The sequence below is a fragment of the Mycteria americana genome, chromosome 13, assembly GCF_035582795.1.
Source record: "Mycteria americana isolate JAX WOST 10 ecotype Jacksonville Zoo and Gardens chromosome 13, USCA_MyAme_1.0, whole genome shotgun sequence".
Lineage (NCBI taxonomy): Eukaryota > Metazoa > Chordata > Aves > Ciconiiformes > Ciconiidae > Mycteria > Mycteria americana.
Genome location: NC_134377.1, coordinates 6763562 through 6789746, shown reverse-complemented (window position 1 = coordinate 6789746; position 26185 = coordinate 6763562). Strand labels below are relative to the sequence as shown.

At 38.8% G+C, this 26185-nt stretch overlaps 1 protein-coding gene across 2 annotated transcripts in view; it reads right to left on the bottom strand.

Moving 5' to 3' along the window:
• SLC5A1 (solute carrier family 5 member 1) overlaps nt 1-18145 on the bottom strand; it is a 52117-nt gene extending 33972 nt beyond the window's left edge. The window contains exons 1-2 of one of the 2 annotated variants that reach the window (XM_075516369.1): nt 17958-18145; nt 17618-17698 (exon numbers count right to left, since the gene is read on the bottom strand). The gene's annotated coding sequence lies outside the window, so the exon portion shown is untranslated. Of the gene's footprint in view, nt 1-1283; nt 1338-1791; nt 2143-17617; nt 17699-17957 lie in introns of those variants that run through there. The other variant, XM_075516370.1, reaches the window with a different exon arrangement.
• Nucleotides 18146-26185: the final 8040 nt, after the last annotated feature.

Here is a 26185-nt window from a genome sequence, read left to right as displayed (position 1 = left end):
TGGGTTTGAAATTTCCATTGGAACTAATAAAGTTGAATAGCAGATTAACAAACACTCCCCAAAACCAATGCAGACTGTCACCAGATTTAGCCACGTGACAGCGGGGCAGATTGTTCCCCACAAGCAACTTCTTAATTGAGTAGTATTCTCATTAAAACAGAAGTATGATTATTATCTCATAGACTATATAACACACAACATATTTAGTAGCCTCATGATCTAATCCATCATCTTTTGTATATGCTAGAGGCTTGCTAATCCTTCTTGAGAGCTTCCTACTTTTCCCCTAAAACAATGTTTCCAGAAAAATATTTTTTAGAGATCGATACATGCTGATTTGCCACTTCTACTACAGCTGAAATTAAATAATAGAAGGAATTATCCAGAGTGGCTGCATAATCACGATCACAACGCTCACAAATATTTTTGCCACTCATGTTTCAGAGATGCTTTAGGGAAAATAAGCTCTCCACTGTGTAAGATACAGGAGAGAAATGAACAGCAGATGAGCTGCTGATGCCCCTTCCACTGAAATAATTCTCCAGTTTTTCAGGTGACCTAATGAAAACCCTAGTTGCTCATCCTCTCTTTTGCTCAAAATAAATGTAATCACTCTTGAACAATGGATAGCCTCAGCCCTTGTGGATATGTTTTTATTGCCCTAGAGCAATAAGCAGCAACAAATATATTATTATTATTTATTATATTTGACAGGTTAATTTGATTAAAGAAATCTAAGTAGAGGAGGGAAAAGATCATAATCTACTAATGTAATAGCCTAACGTATATGTCCAATTTGCTCTACGGGGTCCCAGGGGCTCTTCAGTTAAGCCTCTTGTTTGCAGTGTTTGGTTGGAAAATTAAATGAGGAAAAAATCTGAATAATATTGTACAAAATACAATATGAAGCTTCTGGAAAACCAGTAAGAACAGAAAACATTGTTGGAGAGAACCCAGGGGAAACATTCTTTAAGGAATCTGGGCTGAAAGAGATAGTATTCGCATTTGGCACAAACACTTTTTTGCTATCGGAGCAATAAATTGATCGGGAACAGTGAGACATGGGAATTCCTGGTCAGGATAAAAGTGAAAAGAATTACCTGGAAACACTTCCCCATTAGGGGCAAGGAAAAGCTAACAAACAAACAAAAAACCCCAACCAACAACGAAAAAGATCATACACAGATTACAGTTGAGAAAAAGAAAGAAATGGAAATAATGAACATGAAGAGTGTAAAAAAATATACTAAAATTATCTGAAAATAAAAGTATTGATAAATTACCAGATACATTTGTGCAGAGGTATTTTTTGGTCAGACTTTGAGTTCTGACAGAATCTCGAACAGAACAAAGGACACAAGTGTCATTTTGGCATGAAATGGAGATCCCTTCTAAAGTGAGATCTTATTGATCTGCCAACTTATAAAATCTCAAAAAAAAAAAATTGTTCTATAGTTTCAATCTTTTTAATCAACTTAACACTAACTATTGAAGTTATTACAAAACTACTACTTTTGACATTAAGGCAGTAGCCTGCATCTATTTCCAGAAGAAACGCTAGCCTAGTCTGGTATCTAAAAAAATCTGTAAACTTTCCTGGCAGATGTGAAAAGTAGTCTAGTCATGAGCTATGTATCCTGAACTAAAAGAACACATGATATACACTAATGACATATTTTCTTACTTTAGTAATCGTTGAGTGCAAGACAGGGACAGAACTTGAAAACTTCATAAAACGCTATGATCACAGGAATCATTGTAACTGTATATCACATCTCAAGATTCTCCTACCTCTAATTGAACTCCTAGGAGAACATGAATGGAAGGAACATGCGTCCACTGCTAGAGTGAAGCAATAAGACAATTCCAAAGCAACCACGCCCTTCCTGTTAAAGACGCATCCCTCAATTTCTAAATTCTGTGGAAATCAGAACTTAAAATGTTAATTAAACTATAATCCAGAATGGCATGAGAGGCTCATGGCTAAGTACAGCAAAAGCTGAATAGCTCACTAGCTGTAACAAAGTTATCACTCATTCACATTCAAAGCTTTGATTTAGATATTGCTTCACTATACATGTTTTTGCTAGCATAATATTTTTATTCCAACCATAATTTTAACGACTGTACATATCCGATTAAAACTACATCTGGTCATGAGTTTCATAGCTAGTCTGGTGAACAATCAAATTCAAGTAGCTACATACATTCTGTTTAAGATACTTCATGAAGCCTTCTGATACTGTGCCAAGTGTCAGCCACAGCAAAACTTCATGACTACTAAAACTGAATCCTCAATATACAGGAATTTTATAATTTTATTTGCACTGCCAAAATAGATGTGAAGATTTATAAAACGAATTTAATAATAAACATTCATCATTTAAATCTCCCCCATAATCAGTGTGATGCAGTCTTTGGACAGATTTTAATTGTTATTTTGTAGAAAGCTGAACATTTCCAGAAGGAATTTTAGTTCATGGACCTCACAGATTAATAGTTTCATACATTAGATCTATGTTATTTCAATCTGTGATATATATGTTTACCAGTACATGTAATGTGTCTATTTATGTGAGGATTTTCCCATGTATATCAGAACATCAGTGCTTGGTGAAAAGATGACATATTGATGGGTGTGGATATTTCCCGGATTTTGACTGAGGCATAAGCTGGTCGCTGACATTTTTAGATGAGTGTTTGATGATACCAGCACATAAAAAAACCCCCCCACCTGATCTTTACAGGTGCTGTGAAATTTGTTTCCTCACGTGGTGATATAAGGAGCTAAACTAGAAAGACGGACAAAGTGGTAATTAAACATAGCAGTCTCTTTAGAGTAAGGAAACTCTTCAAAATGCCTACAGCTCTTGCTGAACCCAGTCCGCTCTCCCAGTTTTGACACTGCTAAATCCCTCAGGTAGACAGGCTGCTGATGTTGGAGACATCACGTCTAGAACGGTGCTGAGAGCGCTTTTCATTTGAAACAGTGCTTAAAGCAGAGGCAACAGTCAAGGAGACATTCGCATTCTCAATGTTATCGACACCTGCCGCCTTCTTTGTTAAAGGGAACACAGAGGCCGATTACCACCTAAGAATGCACTACTCAGACACAACAAGGAAAATATTTAGGAATACCCTGGCTTCAAAAGCCGTATCTTTCCTGTTATCTGGCAACTCAAAACACCAGAAAGCCTGACTAACTGGACAAGCAGGTATTCCCCAAACCGCTACAGAATGTAGAGAATACAGGGGATGAAAGTGATGCTCAGTTATGGATGTTCTCCATCAGAAGAACTGTTCTTCGGGGAGAAAACCTCCTGGAGCTGTTCTGCGCATTCCTGAAACAGCCACCCCAGGATTAGCATAATGGAACTAAAAAGTCAGCATTGCATCCTCCTTTCTTTCTCTTCAATGGTGTCAGGCTCTTGCTCCAAGATTGGATAAAAAATTAAGGTTTCTACCAAAACCAGTCATTACAGTAATATTTTTCATTCATGCAATCCACTGCACAATCTGTAGCTGAAATCTAGAATACACATTTAGTATCATATACCAAACTATTCAGTTCAACAGTGTTAAATGGAAACACTAACACATCCATATACAGGATAATCACACCAATACTGAAAGGAGGGGAGAAAAATTCTTGGAATGCTTCCCCCCCACACCCCCCCAAAAAAAAAAAAAGCCATAAAAGTTGTCATATTTGTTCCATGGGGATTCAACATCTTGTTTTCTTCTTTAAAGCCAGAGAAGGGTACTACTAGCAACTAGGAGTGGGAAATCAATAACAGCCTAATAAAGAACGCTTTTAGTAGCAAGACATATCAACTTCACCTATTTCCCAAGTAATACTGCTGAAAGAAAAAACTCCTATGGGCTTTGATAGCTTTTGACAGCCCCTTTAACTGCCAGAAAGCTCAGGGCTCAGCATGATCTGTAATGGATACATAGAATAGGTCATAACTAAATCCAACTTATTCAGCAGCTATACTTATTCTATTACTTATACTTGCAGTAATAATTTCTATGGTTTTTCCCCACAACCTGGCTACACTAATGCAGTATGTAAAATCCATATGTGGTAATCTATCAGAAATAAGGACCATTGAATAAAGCTTTTGATAGCTTAGGACATATTAAAGACTGTTAATGTGTACTGGGTGGTAACTGGGCAAGGAAATTAAGCATTGATGACAGGTTCTCTATACATGCTTACCGCCAAGAGAAGGCGGTTAGCTTTGAATTACCCTTTACTTTCACAATACTTCAGGTGTGGAACTTTTGTGATTCAGGTGCAGTTGCAAAGTGTAGTACACTATGTTTAAGAAGGGTGTGTAAAATTTAAAACGTACTTTTCAGTGTCGGTTAAGAAGTTTCATATCATCAGGATGTTGCTTACTGGAAACTGTGTTGAGGACTGTAAGACTTACCTGTGTAGATCAGGTTGAGTACTGAAGTCACCCCAGATAAGAACGTAGCTTCCATTGCCATCCAAACAGATCACATCCAGAGGGACTACATAACACTGGAATACAAGTTCACAATCTACTCTCAGAGATTAGTCCCAGAATAGCAAAAATATCTTCTAACTCCTCAAATGTCAGTGATCCTCCTTTAAGCTCATGCAAAAGAAGTGTAAATGTTTTGGGAACATCATGCAAAGATCACAGATAGAATGAGAGATTCACATTCCAGGCCACTCTGGGTGTAGCCCAGAGGGACAATTAGAGTTTGAGTTTCCATTTGTGCTCACAGATAAAATTTGATCTGCATACTTTAGAGAGTAAGCAAACCACACATTTATAAAAAAAAGATTTTGAAGACTACACAAATTAGGCTCTTTGGTTGTCAAGAGAAATAGCACGTGTGTGAATAAACATGTGTGTTTGCTGGAAAACTGAAGATTTGTAACTTGTTGGGATTTCCACATCTAGAAACATTAATTTTTAGACTATATTGCCACTTAGAAAAATCCTAAGAGATTTCCTGCGTATCAGTAATAGGAGTTTCCATAAGAAAGCTGAGTCTCCAAACTAGGAAACACATAAAAAGCTATTTTTACACGTTCATTCATTAGAAATTACCTCACTTGACTGAAATAGTACTTAAAACGTACCCTTGTCCTCAGAGATCACAAGGGGTAGAGAATACTAACCGTTCTTGTACAATCACAGGACACCAAACTGATTAAGAGTGGCTATTATTTTACTGCTTGTTAATGATTCCTTAAGAGTCCAGAACAACCAGCAATAATAGAAAAGACACTCATTTTACCACGTAAGACTCTCTTCATCATGATCAGATGCTTCAGTGAATCTGAACGTAGGGTGCCTCAGACCATGTCAGAACCGAGGTGACCCTTATGAGCAAATCACTGTTAAATAAAATCCATCAAGACATACTTGTTCAACATTTTGGGAATAGGAGGGGACAACTTTCATTGTCAGAGGTGACAACAGTAAAGCTAACTCCCTACAGCTACACAAAGGAAGCCTGCTACTAATACTTGTGTATCCATAACAACAGGCCAAGAAATTTCCTCATGGATGGTGTCACCTCCGAAATTGTGATGGCGGATTTTAAGTCCCAAACTGCCTGAAAATAGAGCAATGGCAGTCCCAGGTTCCAAGGCTTCCCTTCTCACTGCTCAGTGCCTGCTCCATGCTGGTTGCTGCTTTGCCAAATAAGCATTGGGTTCCCCACCCAATAACATAAATGTTTCTCCCATTACAAAATCCTGCTTCCACTGATAGTTTCTGGACGCTTGCAGAACAATCCTGTACTCTGGATGCTCCTGGCTGACCAAGACACTGTTTAGATTGACAAATTGAAGCCCTTCAGGGTTGATTCACATGTCTTGTCAGCATCTGAAGAAAGTTCTAGTAGTGCAGCCTTTTCCATCTGTTGCACCTCCCCTTCTGCCGTTTTTTCACTAGGTGTATTCCGTGATGAGCAGGAACTTGCATTCTCAGCAAAGGGAGTCTGCATGCATCTCTGTTGCTAGCTTTCAAAGGAAAAGAGCAGCTTGTAGCACAGCTGCTAGGCAGTTTCAGGCTGCTTTTTGCTACAGCCTGGAAAATTGTGTTTGAATGGTAGATCAAAAATGGCACAGTATCCAGGCACTCATGAAGCACAAGTGTCCTCACAGCAGCCCAGTGTTTTCCCTGATATTGAACCTGGAAGAAGCTAATCTCAAAGAATAAATTTCTTCACAAACTCCCACATTATATAGTGTGACCTGATTTCTTACTTTATAGAGGAAGACACATGGATATCAGGACACAGCACATTTGAGGACATCCTTTTGTATACTGTGCTAACAGCTAGCACAAATACTGCACCTGCGCTCTGTCAGATATGTACAGCTGGAAGATCGTGTTCACATGCCTGAGCCACATCAGACTTGAGCTGCTAGCGATCCAGCCTTACCCCAGCCAAACTGACAAGAGGGGTAATTCTGTCTTAGGACACCAAAGCAGAATTTTCTAAGTCTTTGACCAGCTTGCTGCTGTAGTTTTAATTTCTGCTACTGAAATCGGCTAGGACCACGCTGTAAAACATGGGAATTTTCCTTATTTGAAGAGGAACAAGTCCTCCCAGAAGTCATTTCCAGGCACACAAGGGACAAAAAAGGTGACTGGAAACAGCTGTTGCAGATTTACCAAGGGAAAATTCTGCCTGATAAACCTGACTGCCTCCTACAATAAAATAACTGGTTCTGTGGGCATGGAGTAGCAGGCTTTTGACATGGTCTCCCACAGCATCACTGTAGCCAAACTGGCCAGGTATGGACTGGATGACTGAGCTTAAAAGGTGGGTCAAAAACTGGCTGCACCATCAGGCTCAAAGGTCTAAGTGAAAGCTGGTTACAGGTTATATCAGGTTCAATACTGTTTAATATCGTCATCAATGACCCGGACTTTGACAATACGACAGAATGTACCTTCATCAAGTTCACAGATGACATCAAATGCAAGAGACCAATTCATGCACCGGAGGTCAGGGCTGCCATTCAGAGAGACCTCAGCAAGCTACAGGAATGGGCCAACAAGAACCTTGTGAAATTCGGCACAGACAAACACAAGTTCTGCACCTGGGACAGAATAAGTTCATGAAACAGGCTAGAGGAAAGCAAACTCAACATGAGCCAGCAATGGCAACATTTCTTTGCGATGGTGAGGGCTAAGTGCATATGGGGTTGCATTAGCAAGAGCACAGGTCGGAGGCTGATGGACGGGAACCCTGCTTTATACTTGTGAGGCAGCACCTCAAACACCACATCCAGTTTTGGGCCTTCCGTCACTGAAGTGATATTGATAAACTGGAGAGAGTACAGTGAAGGGTCACTAAAATAGTAAGTGCCTGGACCACATGACACCTGAGGAGAGGCTGAGGGACTGGGTTTGTTTAGCCTCAAGAAGAGAAGGTTTGGGAGAGGAATTCAATTGTCATCGTCAAATACCTAAAGGGCAGATACATGGAAGACAGAGCCACCCTTCTCAGAGGTACACAGTGAAAGGACAAGAAGCAATGGTCACAAATTGCAACAGGAGAAATTGTGACTGGATATAGGCAGGGAAAAATTCAGTGCAAGTGGTTAAGTCCTGAAATAGGTTGCCCAGAAAGACTGAGAAGTCTCTGTTTTCAAAACCTCATTGGACAAGGCCCTGAGCAATGTGATCTAACTTTGAAGTTTGCCCTGCCCTTCGTGGTCTCTGGAGGCGCATTTCAAAATAAATTATGTTATCTGGAGATATCTGATACGTTTCCTGTTCTTCAGAGGCCACCTTGTTACACAAGGCTGTTTAGCAAGCTCATCTCTGCATTCAGGTATACTGTCATAGGCTCACAAATCAGTTTTGATGCACATTCTCACAATTATGCCACTAAAAAAGTCAATGGTGTCATATACTAATTTCTTAGTACTCACTTACTGCCAAATCCTTGAGGTTGCTATCAGGTGAAGTCCCATAAAACCCTAGAGAAAGCAGAGTATACTTCAGTGCCATTACTTTATTGTGACTTATCTGAACAGAAACTGCATGGGAGCTAACTGAAACTACATTAGGGCTGTGGGGGCGATCGACGTCTGGAAGCTCCTGATCACTATTTGTTCAGTTCTTACACAGACCTCACTTTGGAGTCGCAGGTATGGTGCCTGAATAAAGTCTGAGCAAAGCTGACAATGGACTTCAATTGACAACAACTGATTTATTACACTGAACTGTTGGTAGATGACTTGGAGCCTGAGGTTACATATTCCGGTATTTCATTAGTCTCACCCCACTATAATCAGTAAAATCAGTACTTTTTTTTTCAGACAGCAACATTAATTCTCCTGTCACATACAGAAAGGATAGTTCAAAATCAGTGGAACAGCTGAGAATAAAGGGCCATAATGACTTTGACTTCCCTTTGACTTCTTGATCCCAAAGCTGAACAAGTGTGACCACAACGTATCAACAATAACATAGGCCAGCCTTGGGGTCCTGACTGTCCGGGGTCCTGGATCGCACTTAGGAGTGGCAACTGTTTAGACCAGTCAAAAATTGAGCCAGATTCACTTCCCTCACCATTTTTTGCTAGAAATATTTGCTAGAATACAAGCACAGTGGAAGTTTGGCACAGAGTGGCCTGTGTAGCTGCAATGGGTTCTTCACAAGAAGTTTCCAGGTGGTTTGTACTATTAATATGAAAGAAGTAATGAATCCAATGTAATTACTAGAAAGAGAAGGATGAAGAAGAAGAAGAAAAAAGATTCTAGATTTTAAGAGCAAATTGAGATTGACCAAAACACAAAAATTAAAAAAAGCCATCTATAACCACATTTTGTGTTAACCTTATTGTGAGTTAGCTAATTATAATGGAATACACATATTAAACCCACAGAAGTCAAATTTAAAATGGCTAAGATATTAAAACTTAAACCAATAGAAAATACTTCACCATTCCCTTTTCCCATTCCTAATTTTTATTTCCATATTCCAAACAGACCTCTTGGAAAATGTAGGCCTGATCTCGCTTTGCTTGGCAAAGGCTTGCCTTAATGTGATTCATAATATACGGTAACACAAGTAGGATAAACAGGTGCTCAGTGGATTATCAACACAAGAGAAGAAAACATACACAGTCCTGCATTCTCATTGCTCTGGCCATACTTGGAGCTCAGTGAATTGCAATTCCTCGTTTCGCCTTTTCATTCTCTAGTTATGTCATTTCCATTAGCCAGGAGACTGCAAGGCTATTTCATGTAGGTTTCATGGCACTAATGGAGAAAGTAGATGTTAATAGCTAATATTTGTTTCTTATGAATTATGCTTCTAGGGCTTAATGGCTTACGTTTCCTTGGCAACAAACACGTCATGTGCTTTTTAATAAGGTTTGCGTATGAGCTGTGTACAGGACCATGCCAGAGATCCCAGCTGACAAGGTTTCTAAAACATTATGAATTCAGAAGAGTGGATCTACTCTTTGACAAAGCGAGGACCACACTGGTGATGTGGCAGAAAAGCGAGAGCCTTCCTTAGTCTTTATAAAATTGCCCAAACTGCAGTCTCCTGCTTTTAGTATCTGTAAGGTTCCTACTGCACATAAGCCAGTGATCAGTCCTTATTGAAGCAAAAGACAATGTTGTGGAACTATCCTCACTTATTTCACATCAGTATAATTTCATTAACTTCCTCGTTATCCACCTAAAAATTCTACAATGAAAACAAGCAGGGTCGTATTCCAGGAATTAAATTTGGCCAGTGAGGCTGCACTTTGGTTCATTCTGAAGAAATCTTGGAGAAAAAACAAGCTGCTTATTTTGTTTCATATTTTTCTGCAGAACAACTTGTTACAGGAAATAGGCTGCAGTCTTTTTCAGAACTTCAACGTGCTTTGTGAATCTTCTGAAGATCACAAGAGGGCATCCCACATCCACAGAAAACAAATGTTAAACTACATAAACCATATTGATGAATAAACAGACTTCTGATGAATCTGCACAGGCACAACTAATTCTCATGTCTGAAGTCAGCAGAGATCATTAAAGTGCCACTCTTACATGCCTCTAACATTCTGTTTCATAACAAATATAAAAGCCCTATGTACAAGTCTGAAAAGAAAACAAATAACTTGGAGTTTGTCAGAAAATTATGGTTATTAGTAAAATTTTGAATTATCCCATAATGTTATTTTGAGGCTGTAATTTGTACATACTTTCGGTTTTCCTCTTCATAAAAAAAAACCAACAAAACCATACGTTATAGATTTCCTACTAAAATTTTCCATAGCCTTCTTGTGTATTAAATCCTGGAAAAGGTAGTCACCTCTTAGTTCTAAAAAGCAGAGTCCTCTGCTACAATATATAAGCAACTACTGCTTTCTCTTTCTACTCCATGAATAGCTTCAAACCTACTTTGCAGGGTACCAATCCTGGCAGAGAGAAGAAAACTCCGGTTGCAGGACTTTCCAACCCCAGTGAGCCTTGAGCCAGGACAGTTTTAGTGATGGGAGATGAAGGCTGCTGGTCACACAAGGCTGTGGATGCCTACTTCTTTAACAGGCACTGACCAGAAACACTCATTGCACGTATTGTTTACAAAATACTGATAAATCAATTACTTCATTGATTGGGCAATGACTTTATATCTTTCTAGTACTTTCATCTTAAATCCAATGAAAGTGAAAGGCAGAGAATTCAACTTTATTATCATATACAATCCCGTGTCTTCTGATTTTGTTACGCATTCCAGAAAAGCCTCGTTCTACAAACAGTTCACCTCACGTGCAGATGTTTGCACCAAGTTTGGGTTTTCACACAGCCACTGTTTGTTCACCACACAAAATGAAGTTTGTTTTGTGGGTTTTTTTTATCAAGAGGATGTGTGAATGTCTTTCAGTGGAACAAGGCATATATTTGGAAAGAAAGAAGCATGGAAGAACTGTCTGCCTTCCCAGAAAACTAAACTTGCAATTATAAAGATGGAAAAAACAGCAAACAAACTTTGTGCCAGGACTGATCTTCACCAGAGACTGAAGGTGGGAAATGATGTTGAAAAGGTCACTTTTTTTTTTTTTTTTTTTTTGGTCACGTCCCTGGAAATAAGTAATCTAATTAATGCCGTATAAATCTTGGCTGACTCCAACCTTCGTAATGCTATAAAAACAGCAACAGGCAAAAGGGGGTGGGACACTGAACCTCTAACCTCTAACACAAAGTACCAGATAATTAACTTGTTTATATTCTTAGACTGTCATTCACACAGTATCTGATGTAACTACTACAGAGCACAATCACGTGATCCATAAGCACCTTAAAGCGTTTATGGGCGAGTAATCCACGCGGTGCCTAGAGTTAAGGGAGGCTACACTGAACTGTATCCCACTTTGACATCCATTGGCAGCAGTATCAGGAATAAGAGGAAAGAGAGCTCTATAGAGTTAGAGCTAGCTTCTGCATTCGACATCTTCACTGATAGCTTCAGGCACACCATAACAAGAACTTATTAACTGAGGTGAAGTTAAGTATGATTTAACAGTCAGCTTATACAGACTCATGTGCTACTCACTCTGCTTTTGGAGGCAGGGACAGAAGAGAGAAACGGATGGATGCTGATGATCTGCTGCATGGTGACGCGAGTCAGGCTTTTTCTACAGGTGTTGTCTCTAGAGCTTCTCTGGAAAGCAATCAGATGGAATTTTCAGTGCTAAGAGGTGCTCCAAAATCTACAACATGAGGAGGGAAACACTGACGCAGTTCTAGAGGCATCCACTCACACAACGTGGGACTCAGTAAAATAAAAAGAAACTTCCTTTCCTGGTTTGAAAGCTACTTTTGGTGCTATAAAACTGCAGAGAGTAAGAGAGGTTCTCTGGATGATGCTGAACACATCTCACTGACAGTCTTGGAATGTTCCTCAGAGGGACACCACAGATCCTTTCTTTCCCCTCCACATCTTATCTCTTTTTTGATTTATGTTCCAGAAAGAGAAACTCCCATTTTCCCATTGTTACAACTGGTGTTTTTCTGTTTGGCTTGTTTATCTAAAGCAATCGGAAACTTCAGAAAAAAACAATTCCAAACATAGAAAAAGCGTGCTCCATTGTTCCATCTGAACCAAGAAACACAATGAAAGGATTATTAAACACACGGAAGCAAGATCTAATAGATAGGGAGGAAAAAAGAAGATGGAAGTGGCACCAAAATACACAATGGAAAAATTAGTGTGAGAGACATCTCTACAAATCATACTGAGCAGAACTGAAATGAGTAAATAAGGTGTGCACTGAACCACTACAGGTGGCATAGGGAAGAAAAGAAGACAGCAAAATTGTTACATCAGGTAAGCTTGTGTAAACAGAGAACCCTGCTTAATTTCTCTCCTTTGTTCAGTCACATCACATCAGGCTAGGTCACTGTAATCAGGACTTCCCAGCTGCTATTGCACCAAGCTGAGCATTACTGAACATCAAGAATATTACAATGAAATTGCCTCTGCTTGCTATTTCACAAGATGTAATAGAGTGATATTCAAAACCAACCTCAACACTGTACAACAGAGCATCACAAAAGTGTCAAGAAGGCAACTTCCATAAAGCTTGCAAACTGGTACGTCAGTCACCGTTTCACCAGTGAACGTTGCCATCATGGCATCATTCAACCATTGGAAAGAAATCATTATTCCCAGTTTAACAGAGCAGCCAATGCACAGCAACTTTCTGCTTCAGAACAGAATTGCTCTCTGCTGCATCGAAGACACAAAGGTAGAAAGTATGAGGCAGCCATGAATAACCAGCGGCAATGCTCATTCTCCAGGAACTGAAAAGTAAATTGATTTCCATGACTCAACTGCTCAAATCAATACCTACGCTGCCTTCCTCCTGTACACACACAGACACTTTTCTTTCTTTAAAATAACCAATATTATCTCCAAATTTAAGGAGCATCATACTGTGCTTAACATTGTATAAATATATTTTTCAGGGGAAAACTACCCTGAAACATTCTCTGTCTTTTACTTTATCCAATGAAAAATTTGTCATCAGTTTTCGTGAATCTGGTCACAGACAACTGTGGTGCAACAGTTTCGTATTCATGTTCTTCATCTGCTAGGAAGTTGGTTCTAAAATTTGATGCCAACTTACGATTTGAATCAGTCTAGCAACACAAGATCACAACATCCCTATGTTTACAATCCTAGAAGGTGAAGAACATATGAAAACATAATTTCCCTGGGATATGCCACTGTCCAAAGTTACAGCAACATCACATAAGAGGCAATTGAGGCCACTCTAAGTAGATTCCTAATGAAAATTCAAAGTTGTCAATTGACTAAATACTAAATTATTAATAACTTTCTGAGAAAACTATTTGAAGCAGCAAGAGCACATGTATCCATTAAAAATGACAGTAAGTAGCTCTATCTCAGATCAAAAGTAGTAAAAAGAAATTAAAGCCCATAGTGGACAGACTTGCACGTGTGAGTTACAGTCTGCAAAGGCTCTAGATGGTATGTAAGCCATAAAGATACTGACAGCCAAAACACTCTGAGGATGAAAGCACGCACATCAGCAGTGGAATGTGCTCCTGCATGGTCATTCAGAGAAAAGCACTTCTTCTGTCTTTATTTGCATATATAATATGATGGACTGACAGCCTTTTTTTTTTTTTTTTAAACTCCAAGAAAATCCTTTTTATCAAATGACTACCAATGCCAGCTCCAGATATTGCTGCTCCTGCAAATGAAGTAAGAACACAAGGAAAACGATAAATGCCTAAGTTTTCGCCTCTGGGCTCCACATAATTTCTTAAACTGCACATCCAGCTCAGTTAGTCCTACTCAAAGGTAGCTTCTGATGGCTGCTAAGGTAAACAGCAGTTATTTGGTCACACAAATTATTAATTTTGGACGTAGGCTGTAGTGTTCCTACCACTCACAGATTCATTTCCCCGCATTCTCAACACTCAGGGCAGAATACATGCTGCCTAGAAGTACTAAGCTGTTTATTTTCAAAAAAGCACAGAAACACCCGCACACAGGATCAATTTACTTAAAAAACATATAGTATCATCAATGGAAGATATCTTGAACTATTTTTCCTTAACAGTAGAAGAACAACCAATGCAAATCTAAAGTCTGTACTTCCTACCGTTCTCGTCATTTTAAAAACGTTAAACCCCTGAAATCCATTCCTGTGCTTTGCTTTTTGAACATCGTTCCAACTCCCTGCCTTAAACCAAAGAGCACGTGGCGTGGTTACTGTATAATTAAGTTAAACACCCCAACAACATAGCACCTTATCAAGCACAGGTATTTCAAGAAGCTTAACAGTAACATAAAATTCAAAAGCTGATATATTCTACAGGGTTAGTTGCTGAAGGCCAACATGGAGAGCATGTCAAGCTTTCACATGAACAACTGACAATACTTATCTCAGTGTAATAACGATCCCAAAGGGCACAGAATTGCATGGATTGCAGGTAGGCAGAAGCAAGGTGCTCTGACATTATGTCCTTTTTATAAAGGCACTGTGCTAAGTATTGTTTATTTATACAAATATAAATAAATATATTTAAATAAAACTAAATATAGCTGTGTGTATCTTCATACAGGATTATACTATATACAAAAATTTACATAGTTTGAATAAATTCTTCTAAAATTATTCCTTTAACTAGTACATCTAGTCTTACATATAAGCTTATAAATTTTATATATACTTTATCATTTGCTTTATATATAAATTTACAACTTATATCTAATTTAAGCACATTATATTTATTTGTAATGCCACTATATCAAGTCCAAAGGTGCTCTGATATTATTACTTTTAACAGCACTGTCATAAATAACAGTAACACAGAACAAAACCTATTTATTCTCTGCAAATTTTACGGTTTGGGGTGGTTTCTTTTTATTTGTGCACTTTTCCTACAAAACCTAACAAGAATGATAAATAACAAAAGGATAGAGCAACCATTCTATGCTGTCCTTTCAACAAATCAATGGATTTGCAGGAAAGAATGAGAAGAATCCCTCATTAAGGACAGAAAGGCAGGCTGGGACCTGTGGCCCATTAGCTGGGCTACAGGTACGTGTCTGTAGAAACAAGTTTATTCCAAAATTCTCTAATCAGACACTTCAAGGTGCTCAAAGATTAGCTAACGAGAAAAACAGAAGCCACCCCTTGTTCAGTTTCTTCTCAGCCACCAGTAGAAGAGTCTTTCATTCCACTAACTGGCAAATCAGTAGTGATCCCAGTAGTGTTCACTGCCTCCACCAGTGGGGCTTAGGGAGCATAGGCAAAGACCCTGATGTACTGTAGCAGCGTAACTAATGCTGAGTCTACTTTTCTAGGCCCAACGCTAACACGCATCATGTCTCAATGGGTGTCTGCCCCCGTCCTGTTTGCTCATAAAGTGTAAAGGGGCAGTCCTACAGCCTCTGAAGTCTCTTACTGGAAACACTATTTTGTATCACAAGTCACAAGATCGCCCACTAGGAAGATGTTCGTAGATTCTGTACTTTAATTTATATGACTACTCTCTTAGATACTATATTTTAGAATAACACATGAAGTGTTGATTCAAGATCGGCAGACAATTACACATCTTTCAAACGTAAAGCTATAGAGCACATAAAAGCATTTTGTGTTAGCTACTTGATATGACAGAGGAACTATTTTTATTATAATAATGCATAGCTAATAAATCTTTGGGGTATTAATTAACAAGACTTCGGATCTCAGAGTACAGTACCGAGTGAATACTGTGAGAACGAAGGTCTCCAGTAGATGGAAGCATTAGTCAGCAGAAGCTGAGCTCACGTAGCTCACAGGGTTGTCTATCCTGCAGCACTGCGTGCTGCCTCCCCTACTATACACAGAATTTTACCAGGTAGATACCCCAAGTGTTGACACTGGTGGAAAACAAATCTGTAATTCTTTATCTATATGAGGCTTCCAGTATTGCTATATCACAGCATACAATTATTTTTTGAGTATTTACAAAAACCTGACATTGGTGAAAGATCAGAGGCAGGCAGCTGGAATATGAATCATGAACCTGACTGCTGGTTCCAGGTAAAATTTACCAAAAAAATATAAGCTCTACTAACCTTTTCCTATACCTCCCTGACAGTTAAACAAACACAGTCCAACTTCTTTCTTTCTTTCTTTCTTTCTCATGTTTTACCAATAAACGTGTTCCAAATGTAAACGTTTAAAATGTACTTAAATACAATAAAGCCAAGTCACCAGGCATAGTGCTGAAATAAAACAAACCCAAGTTCAGGGGTCATTCTGAAGCCCAATTAACAGAATAAGTAACACAAGTGGTCATTAGCCCATACTAGTAGCTGTAAGACTGTTCCAGTCCATTAGAGCCCAAGAAAGTCGCAAGATTGCTGACACACATTCCACAGTGATGGAAGTCCCTTAGCTCAAAATGAACAAAGCGGCCTGATTTGCGAACACCACCACTGCATGTTGATTAACTAAACACTGCTATCAGGTCGGAAGTTAAGAATTTGCACACAGGTCTGAAACACAGGCCAGTGACTATTCTCATCTCTCACCTGACTGTTCGGAACCCCTCAACACTGACTGGCAGCTGCTTTCCACCTCCATTAGCTGCTCTGTCTCGCTGCCAGCTGTTGTTTCCTGAAGCCCTACCTAGTTACAGATGTGAAACGCAATTTTCTTTTACAGTCACTTTGGCACAGAGGCTGAGATTACTTTGTGCAGTACACTGAACAAATAAACAGTTATATAAATAGTATTTTTAAAGTATGAGGAAGGGAATCCAAAATTAAACTCCAATAAAAGTTTTTTTTCTACTTCACCCCAAACATCAAAAAACCCAGCCCCTACCTTTTTGTTTCCCCCATAACTAAGTCTGGAAATTCTGTTCCCCACTCAATGAAGTTACATTCTCTCTTCCCAGCTCTTCACCTAGTTCTGCCAAAACTGAGATGCTACCCCCATTCCAGCCTCCACCCCTTTCAGGAGCCCTGGATTTCAATCAATAGTTCAGGCACTCCAAAACTCCTCAGTCCTCAGCTCTCTGGCCTGCCACCAGCACTCTCCATAACTCCTTTGGTAGCATTCTTGTTTTCAGCTGCACAGTAATTGTAAGGTTTTTAACCCAAATCATGATTTTCAGCTTGAGGATCACCACACACAGGGGGGTCAGAGAAGGGCTCACTTCATGGTTAATTAACGGCAAGTTTGTAACTACAGTTTCTAGTGAACTGTATGGAGCACCCACATGGGTACTGAGAGTAAAGACTCTTTATTTGATATGTGGGGGTAGCAATGCTTACACATGCATAATTTGTCTAATATACCTTAAATATGTAATTCACTCAAATTGCAGAAAGTCTAGAAAAGCCATTTTCGTAAAAGCTTATTTATCCGTACAGCAATTATATGTATGTTTATATAAACACACAACACTCTGCCAGAGCTATCGATCTGCACATCACAGACACGGACGACTTAGACACACAGTTCTAACTGCTATTTGCATTCCCACATCCTTACGTGAATTACGAACAACCTCACACACATGCTCACACATTGTTCTAGGCACTCAATAAAGGCTAACAAACTTGTTCTTGCGTACCTTTCTTGGTCTTTAATAGCTGCTTCCTACTTTTTATTTAAGCTCTGCTTCACTTTCCACATTGGACATTTCTTGGAACGCCTGGAATTATTAAAACAAGACAGGTACATTTCAGCAAGGACGAAGTAGAAATTGGGAAAGGCAGGAAAGAAGTGCAAAACAAATTATAGACAGACACAGAGCCTGGTGCAGATGAAGCAAGCTCAGGCACGCGACATTCACTGTTACTGTATCTCTGACATCTGCTGGGGTAATAACTGGGCTGGGCTATTCATCGCAGGAACAAAAGGAACCAAACAGGAAAAATCAAGCAGCGATAGAAGGTGGGAACCCATCTTACAGAGAACCACAGGACAAGGTAGCTTTTCCCCGTTTTACTGTGGCTTGATGTTCACGGTAACATTCAACAGTAGAAAGAGGTGAGCGAGATCACACAGCCCAACGGAGCACATTATTTCAGAAAAAGAAATGGGGTCTTTGAACCACAGGCAGCCCTCCCTGGAACATGAAAATATAAATAAAAGCCTCTTCTTTATTCCCATTAATGGGAACATTTCCTGGCACTGGTCAGATGACAAGCCCTTTTTTCCCAGTTACCTCAGCCAACTCAGTAACCATGGCAACTGTCTCCAGTGCAATGACATCATACGGTTTCCTAGGCAACTGTTCCCAGTGCAATGACATCATGTGGTCACCATGGCGATGCTCCATGAGGCCAGGAAGAAAGTATTTTAAGTGGGAAGATAGGTCAGGGAGGACAAAAGAGAACTCAGGGAAGAACAGGATAAAAGATAACGGAGGTAAAAATATGAGCCTTAGGAGAAGGATAGACGCAAGGGAAAGGAATAGAAGGACAGAGTATAAGGACAGATAGGAGGCTGGGATAAAAGAGAAATTTTGAGAAATTTAAACTACTATTTGTTAAAAAAAAAAAATCTTAGTTCCATTATCTACTTTAATGACACGTTATTTAGGTCAGAGTTGCTGAACCACAACATGCATGGTCACATGAAGCTTAGGCATGGCTTAAATGGTGATTTAGTGGAGAGACTTCTGACAATCCATAAGAAACTCAGAAATATCCAGAGGGACACCAAGTGAAATCACACAGGATAGAATACACTAGGTACTTTTTCTAATACAAGGTACTTTTTCTAACATATTTCCATTCTCTGACTGACTAATTACTCAGGGGCTCTGTCAGAGCGATGCCGATAACCAGATGTTATGTCATGCCTGTACGGGGCTGGAGCAGAAGATTCCTTTGCCCTCTTCATTCTGGTCTTTGTGCTTGAGGACAAGATAACAAGAACCTGGCCAACTGACAAATGAAAATGTGTTTTCCATTGATTGAAAGCGCCTTCAGACCCTCACCAAGATGGAAGTAAAGAGTGTATCTTCTTTCTTTTCAATTTTCTAGACCTTCTTCCAATTCTATTATACTTTCAAATGTTTGAATTTGCTGAAGATAAATAGCCTTTCTGAATTCAATTGTCTTTTAATTCCGGATAGGGGCAGCCAGCAGACAATGTTACTATCAGCTTTATGTTAAATGGCTATAAAACCCCTGGGAAAAAGCTTCTTGGCAATAAAAAGCTGGCATTATTGATACATAGTGTTTTATCAGTGTACACAGCCTTCAGTAAAAGATAAAGTAAAAATAAGCAGTGCCCTTTGAGGACAGCTTGCAGTCCAACAGCTTAGGACAATGTTCTTGAGGAAGCTTCCAAGTCTATCACACAGTATTTTTCTATACAGCAAGGCATCTTCACATACTGTCTCTTAAGCAAAACCTTAATTTAGCTTAATTAGCACAATAATTGCCCTCCACCATTCATTTCAGAAGGAGTTAATGTAGAATCAGATGTAGGGATTGTAGCATAGCAATTAAGCAATGTGATGTTGTAGCTGTGACATCTTCTACCAAAAGTGACTCGTTTTTTACAGTTGAAGCTAAGATGAACCTCAGCTGGTCTATTCAGGCCCAGATTTCAAATAATACGAAGTTTAGAAACCTGTCTGATTTGAGCAGGGCTGCAGATGCAACTTTGTTTCAGGCTGACCCACAAAAAGCAGAGTCTCCAAAGTCAATGGCAGCAGAGCGTCCACCAGTGCCGCTGTCTGTACACTTCCCCAGAAAGGAAGACAGGAGTTTTCTAGATGAAGGGTTTGTACGGTTTGTAACAACGAAACACTCTTCTACTACGAGCCCTCATGCAGGTTGTTGCTGTTACTCAGATAGCAACAGCGCATTTAATATGCCAAGCACTTTCAAAATCTATACAAAGACAGGCATTAGGGTACGTAAACGCTGACTCCCTCAGAGCAGTGCGTTTCAAGAGGCAGCCTTACTGCAGTAAATCTCAAAGGAGTTTCATTGCAAAACTCTGCAGTCATCAGGCTGGAAATGTTCCAGGTGCTTAATCATACGCAGCAGAGTGAGAACTGAGAGAGAGAGAAGAAAAATCTCCGTGATAAGCAGCACTAGGAAGGATGTGGCGGCTGAGGGAGAGAAACAGGAAAAGGGGAGGAGGAGAGGAAAGGGAGGAAAAAATATCTCACGCTGTTGATGAGCAGAAACGCAAACGCCAGAGAGAGAGACATAAAGCAAGGCCAGCATCAGTTCCCCTAAGTTATTCTTCAGTCCTCATACTCTTCCTCCCTGAATCAAAAGATATTCATTCAGCAGAACGGCTAACTGTGCGCATCTCACACAAAGATCAGGCTAAGCTGGGCATTCTCGTACGATCAAGAGGTCCTACCCACCAGTTACATCTTCCTGTAGTTACCAAAATGTATTTCTTCAGGGAGAGTGGGGGAGGAAGGAAATCTTGGCAGGGTCGGCACAAAATGAAGGAAAAAGACTGCTAGAGAAGAAAACAAGTGGGAAATAGGTGGTGGGGAGGATTGTTTTGGTTTGTGGGGGTTTTTTCAGGCTGAGCTGTGAGACCGAAACATCTGCATTAATGAAGCTATGTTTCAGGCTGCAGTCTTATTTCAAAAAAATAGGAATTTTTAAGAAACAGTAATACAACATGCAAAACACAACGTGAATTGAGAACAGCCTTCAGTTTGACTTCTGATAAATCCCTTTAATGAACAATGATACATGCCAACATTAAGTCAAACAAAATGAAACACTGAGAGTTGATTTAAGAGAGAAAGGGGGAAAAATAGAGTAATGACTAATGGCCAAGTAAAAAAAAGGAAAAAAAAAAAAGAAGAAATCTATTAGCTGTTTTAAATTACATTCCCTTAAGTCATAAAGAATAATATGTACAAATATCTAATTAATTCATTACCACAGCAAGTGCTATGCTTTACAATTCACATACAGGTGTTCTGCATTCATTAAAACTAAGACAAATTCTGCTCTGATTAATACAAGACAAAAAAGCTCACAGGCAATAGAAAGGGTAAAATGCAGCTCACCAATACGGACAAAGTAATATAGCAAGACATAACAATAAAACCTTGCAGACAGCTTTCCCAAAAGCTGTCAAATGCTTCAGCTCTCAGCCCAGTTTAACCCTAAAACGGTAATTGATTTTTTAAAAAATAAATGTTGAAATAACGGAAAGAAAGGACCCCAGAGTAAGACTTGTTTCTATTAAATAAGGAATAAATTATAAGAGCAGAAAATATACTTATCAGCAGGAATTAGAATAACTGTTGAACAAAATATCTCCTGGGTACTCTTGACTTTATGTCAGCCCATCCACCTGCTAATTAGCACCAAGACATTATTGTGATTGCGCTAGGGTAGCAGGATGAATAATTCATAATACCTTACCCAGAGATCTGGCACATTAGTGGTTCTTAATCAGTTCCTAACCCCAGGATTCAGCATAACTTTTATGGCAGAATTAACAACACACATACACATATAATGTATTTAGTAAAAATTCTAAGCAATTCTTTTAAATACAACTAACACTGGGCTACTAAGCTCAGCTAAAGCTGGGCTTTGCTAAGTTAAAAATAATAGTTAATTCTGTCCACTCTTAGCCTAGGCAGAAGTGGCATATGATGGCACTAATATTGTGTCAGGCCCCTCAACTCTTGAGTTTTTCATTCCCAGTAAAATGTCAATGGACAGTTTACTGTAAATTCTGAAATTCCTACACATCTTCTGAGGACAACACAGTGCAATAAAAGCTTATAGGACAAATCATTTAATGACAGAGTATTGAAGACGAAATTCTAACTTTACTTACAGTACATTAGAGTTTATCTACAAAGATAATTTTATCAAAAAGGCTGCTTTAGAATAATTGTTTATTCCAATCACAAGGTCAAATACATTATTCTAGAATAAATACCCTGGTAAAGGTACCATAAATTTCCAAGCATAAGAAAGTTCTCTTAGTACGGGCTGACTGCATTCACCATCAGAGCTGGTGAACTGGACATCAGTGATACAATTAGTCCAGAAAAGACTCAGGTCCTAATGTATCATTTCAAAATTCAAAGAAAAGAGCAACAGTAAAGAAATTTCCCTGCAATTCAGCCTCTGTGGTTTAACTATCTATATTAAATGTAGGTCATTAAAAATTAAATTAATTTCATAATCCATCTTATTTCCTTTTTTTTTTCATTGCATCTCCCTTTGGATGAGAAGAACTTGACTACTTAGTTTCTCTCATCTTTAAACCTCACTTCTTAAGTCCTTTACCTTGTCAGATTTAGAAATAATGCATAATAATGCAATATTGGGGGGGGGGGGAGGTGCTTTTACAAATTAAGAGAAGATTAAAATAATGATTTCTTAATTTAGTTTTGTGGAATCTTCAGTTATTTTTTAAACAACTGAACACTGAAATGAATGAAGGTCCAGACAGGACAAGCAAGCCACCTAACAGACAATTGGAAGGATGAGAAAATATTTAATGGGAATAACTATTCTGACTGTTGGGATTTTAACTTTCCTCTTCAGTGAAATGATGTTCAGCTGTCAAAGGAGAACAAACAGAACCTCTAGATGAAATTTAGATGAGCAGCTTATCGAACTTGCACCTTTTTTTCTTAGCAATATCAAACATTAAGTCAAAATACAGCTCATACTGTAACAAGTAGCAATATTAAAATTCTATCAAGAAATCTCATAGTCTGCTGATAAAGTGAAATGTTTTCCCCCATGATATTTTCCCAATCAGCCTTATCATGAATTACGAGGAATTTAGATGTGAGCTTTTACAGATTGCCTTCCATTCCAGTGGCTCATAACAACCTGCAACATGAGGTATTTCCAAAGTTAGAGTATCATTTATTTTTTATTATTAAACAATTTTAAACATCTGTAATTAATTATGTTCATTGCAATGTGGCATACCTTGCAGTGTACAAAAATGAACATTATTAACACAGAAAAAGAGAAGTGCAGGGCCAATCTCAAAGCAAGGAAGTCTCAGCTGTGAAAACCGGGAGAGTGAATCAGCAGTAGTACTAACGTATTCTCATCTATGGTGACACGTAGGGGAGTCACCATATGGTGACTCTGATGATACTGGTGACAGCAAATATCTCAACTTCCCAGTCCCTCCATACGATTTTACAGCCCAGAGAGGCTTAATAGGACTTGTTTCAGAAGAGGCAAACAGCGGTCCTTAAAAAGCTTGAGGTGGCACAAGTGAAGAAGGAGAGATGTTCCTGCCCTTTAAGGACGTGCTGAGTCTCAGCAGAAACGCAGACCCAACGTAGGGGCCAGCCAACAAACACCTGGGAGAGCAGTGCCATTTCCTGCCAAACGCGGGCTTAGCCCTTCTGCTCCCTTCTCTGGTTTGGGATGCAGAGACAGGAGCCGAGATGATTGCTCCCGTACGGCTCTGGTTGCCATGGAGGCAGGAAGCCACTACAGATGGTCCCCAGCCCTGCTGGATTGTCCTGGCACGGTGCACACAACTCCGCAACACGCACCAAAAACTCATTTTTTCTCAGTGATGTTTTAAAGTCCTAACACACCCTCATTCTCAGGCTCTCCTGGGCAGGTATCTCATTGACGTAATGAGGATCGTACTTCAATAAAAAATAACCACCTCAGATTTGGGGTTTTTCTGTGATTTAAAACAAAGTGAACATGGGACAAACACAAGCTTGTCATTGCAGAGAGAGAACATTCTCCATTTTACTCAGGAGGGAAACCAGCGACTCCATCACTATGTTACTACACACATCTAACCAGTCTCTGCCCTCTGTAAGTCAGACGTTCTTTTGTGATGCTGAGGACACAGCAACAGTCAGAAAGCCTGTTAGCAAAATGCTTTTCTTGCCAACCCCCTACGAGTCCTGCTTCCTTCCAATGTGTGCGTTACGTGCTTGGGAAAGAAATCATCGCTTTACTGCGATCCCTCCTCTTTCAGCAGCCTCTCCTCGAGAAAACTCTGAGTAAAGGTCATTCCTCAGATGTTCAAACAAGGATGCCGTTCTCCAGATGCCATAGATTTTATATATAATTACTGCAAATATAACTGGGTTTCCAGCACAATGTCACTGGAAGTCATGAGGACAGTGTGTTTTGATCTGTTTCTTCCCTTAGACTTATTGTTAAACCAGATAATTCTTCAGAGATGGAAGAGTTCAACTACTAATAGATTAAATCCTAAAGTGGAATCGATCACATTATCAAATTATGTGAAAATAGCTCATGCTAATTTAAGTACGTAATTGTACATAAGTGATTTCTTAATGATTACCTCCGTAAAAATGAATACTCACAGTGCTTTGCCCTAATGCACTCTGGGGTGCACAGACAAATACCTAACCAAATGAAAATAATTCATCTGGCTATAATGTTTGAGTTAGAACAGACCAAATTGATTTGTAATCATTAGTTAAAATCATTTGGACTAAAATATAAGACAGCATGCAACACTGAAGATTCAGAAAAAACAAACGTGTATACTTGAACTATATATAATAAGAAATACATAACTATATTTAGAGTTATGTAAGATTAGATCACAATTGGCATACAGGAAAGAGTCATAATAAACATATTTAACCTTGTGATTAACAACAAAATGGAAAAAGTACTCGTAACTGTGATACATGGCGAGTTACACAGCTCGCTCACAAAGCTATACTCAGTCTCCACTGCCTGCACTTTACGATTGCAGAAAACCAAATTCTAGTGATAAAAAAGCATCTTGCTGACAATAGCCAAAAAGTACTGATATCCACACTTACCCTAAATTTTTAAAGAGGTAGGAATCCACACTTATCCTAAATTTTTAGAGAAGAAGGTATTGCTTTGTTATTTACATATTCTCAATCCCCAAGCACCTTTACCCTACAGGAACAGTGAAAAATCAGGGTTTTTTTCCTGCAACTTTGTTCCTAAATATTCTACCTGTTTCTCCCAAACAATCTTTAGCTCTTTTCATTCCACATCTCTCTTTTTCTCAACTGATCCATATAGCTACTGTCCCACAAATTCTTCTCAATGCCTAAAGTTAGCTGTGATATAAGAAAAAAACCTGATCGCATATAACACAAGTGGGGAGTAACTGGGGAAAAGAACCAGAACAAGTCATTAAAAACCACATATACAATATATATTTTCTAATATTTAGATATAAACAGTCCATCTTCATTTCCCCAGGCTATAAACTCTTTGGGGCAGAGTGCTTTACAGTATATTTATAGTTTAAAAATGTGCTCACCCTAACTGTACCTTAATCCCAGCGAAGTATTGACATTAAATGTTTTCTCACTTGATTGCGCATATGGCAGAGAGACATACTGTACTAGATTGTTTCCTCCAACTGGAAAAATGTGTTATAACAACTGTGCTGTATGTTAATTGTATGGCTTTCAGTATGCAGCTTTCATATTTCTAGGAAATATTTAAGCATCTAATTAAACTACTCTAAAAATAAATCTTAAATATTCATGAAAATTTAAAGCTGACAATTTATTCTGCATAATTGCCTGATAGAATTTATTCATGCTGTGCTACCTTGAAATCAATCTGTACAGAATCTATTTCTACAAAACATTCAATAAATACCCTTGTGTACAAAATCTTCTTTGTAGTTTTTCGTAGTAGCCAAACAGTATTTTATTTTCATTTTGTGAGTACAATTAGCTGATCAGACTTTATTATTATTAGCTCATTGCCTATCAGGCCTTATGCATAGGACTTAAAACTTGCAGATATTTCAAACAAAGACAAAGCAAGTCATTAACACTGACAGAATTCACTGAATCCATTTAAAAAAAGAAATCAGAGGTGTTTAGTGAAAGTTCAGAATACGTAGCAAGTACATATTTGTATTGTGATTTTTACCTTTGTTCACACGTGTAACTAAACAGTCAAATTTTACTTTTATGTATTAGGAAGTATGAGCTTAACTTCAGTTAATATAATAACAGAAGGAAGTGCAAGAAAAACAACAGATAAGGTGGCTGTGTAATGAAGAGGAAACACACTGAGTTTATATACATCATTTTTTGAGTATATTTATGACTAGACAGTACTTCTACCTAAACTATCACCATTTTTTCGTTGAAATAGCACGCAAATAACACCAAACTCATTAGGTATCCGAAGAGACCAGCACACTATAT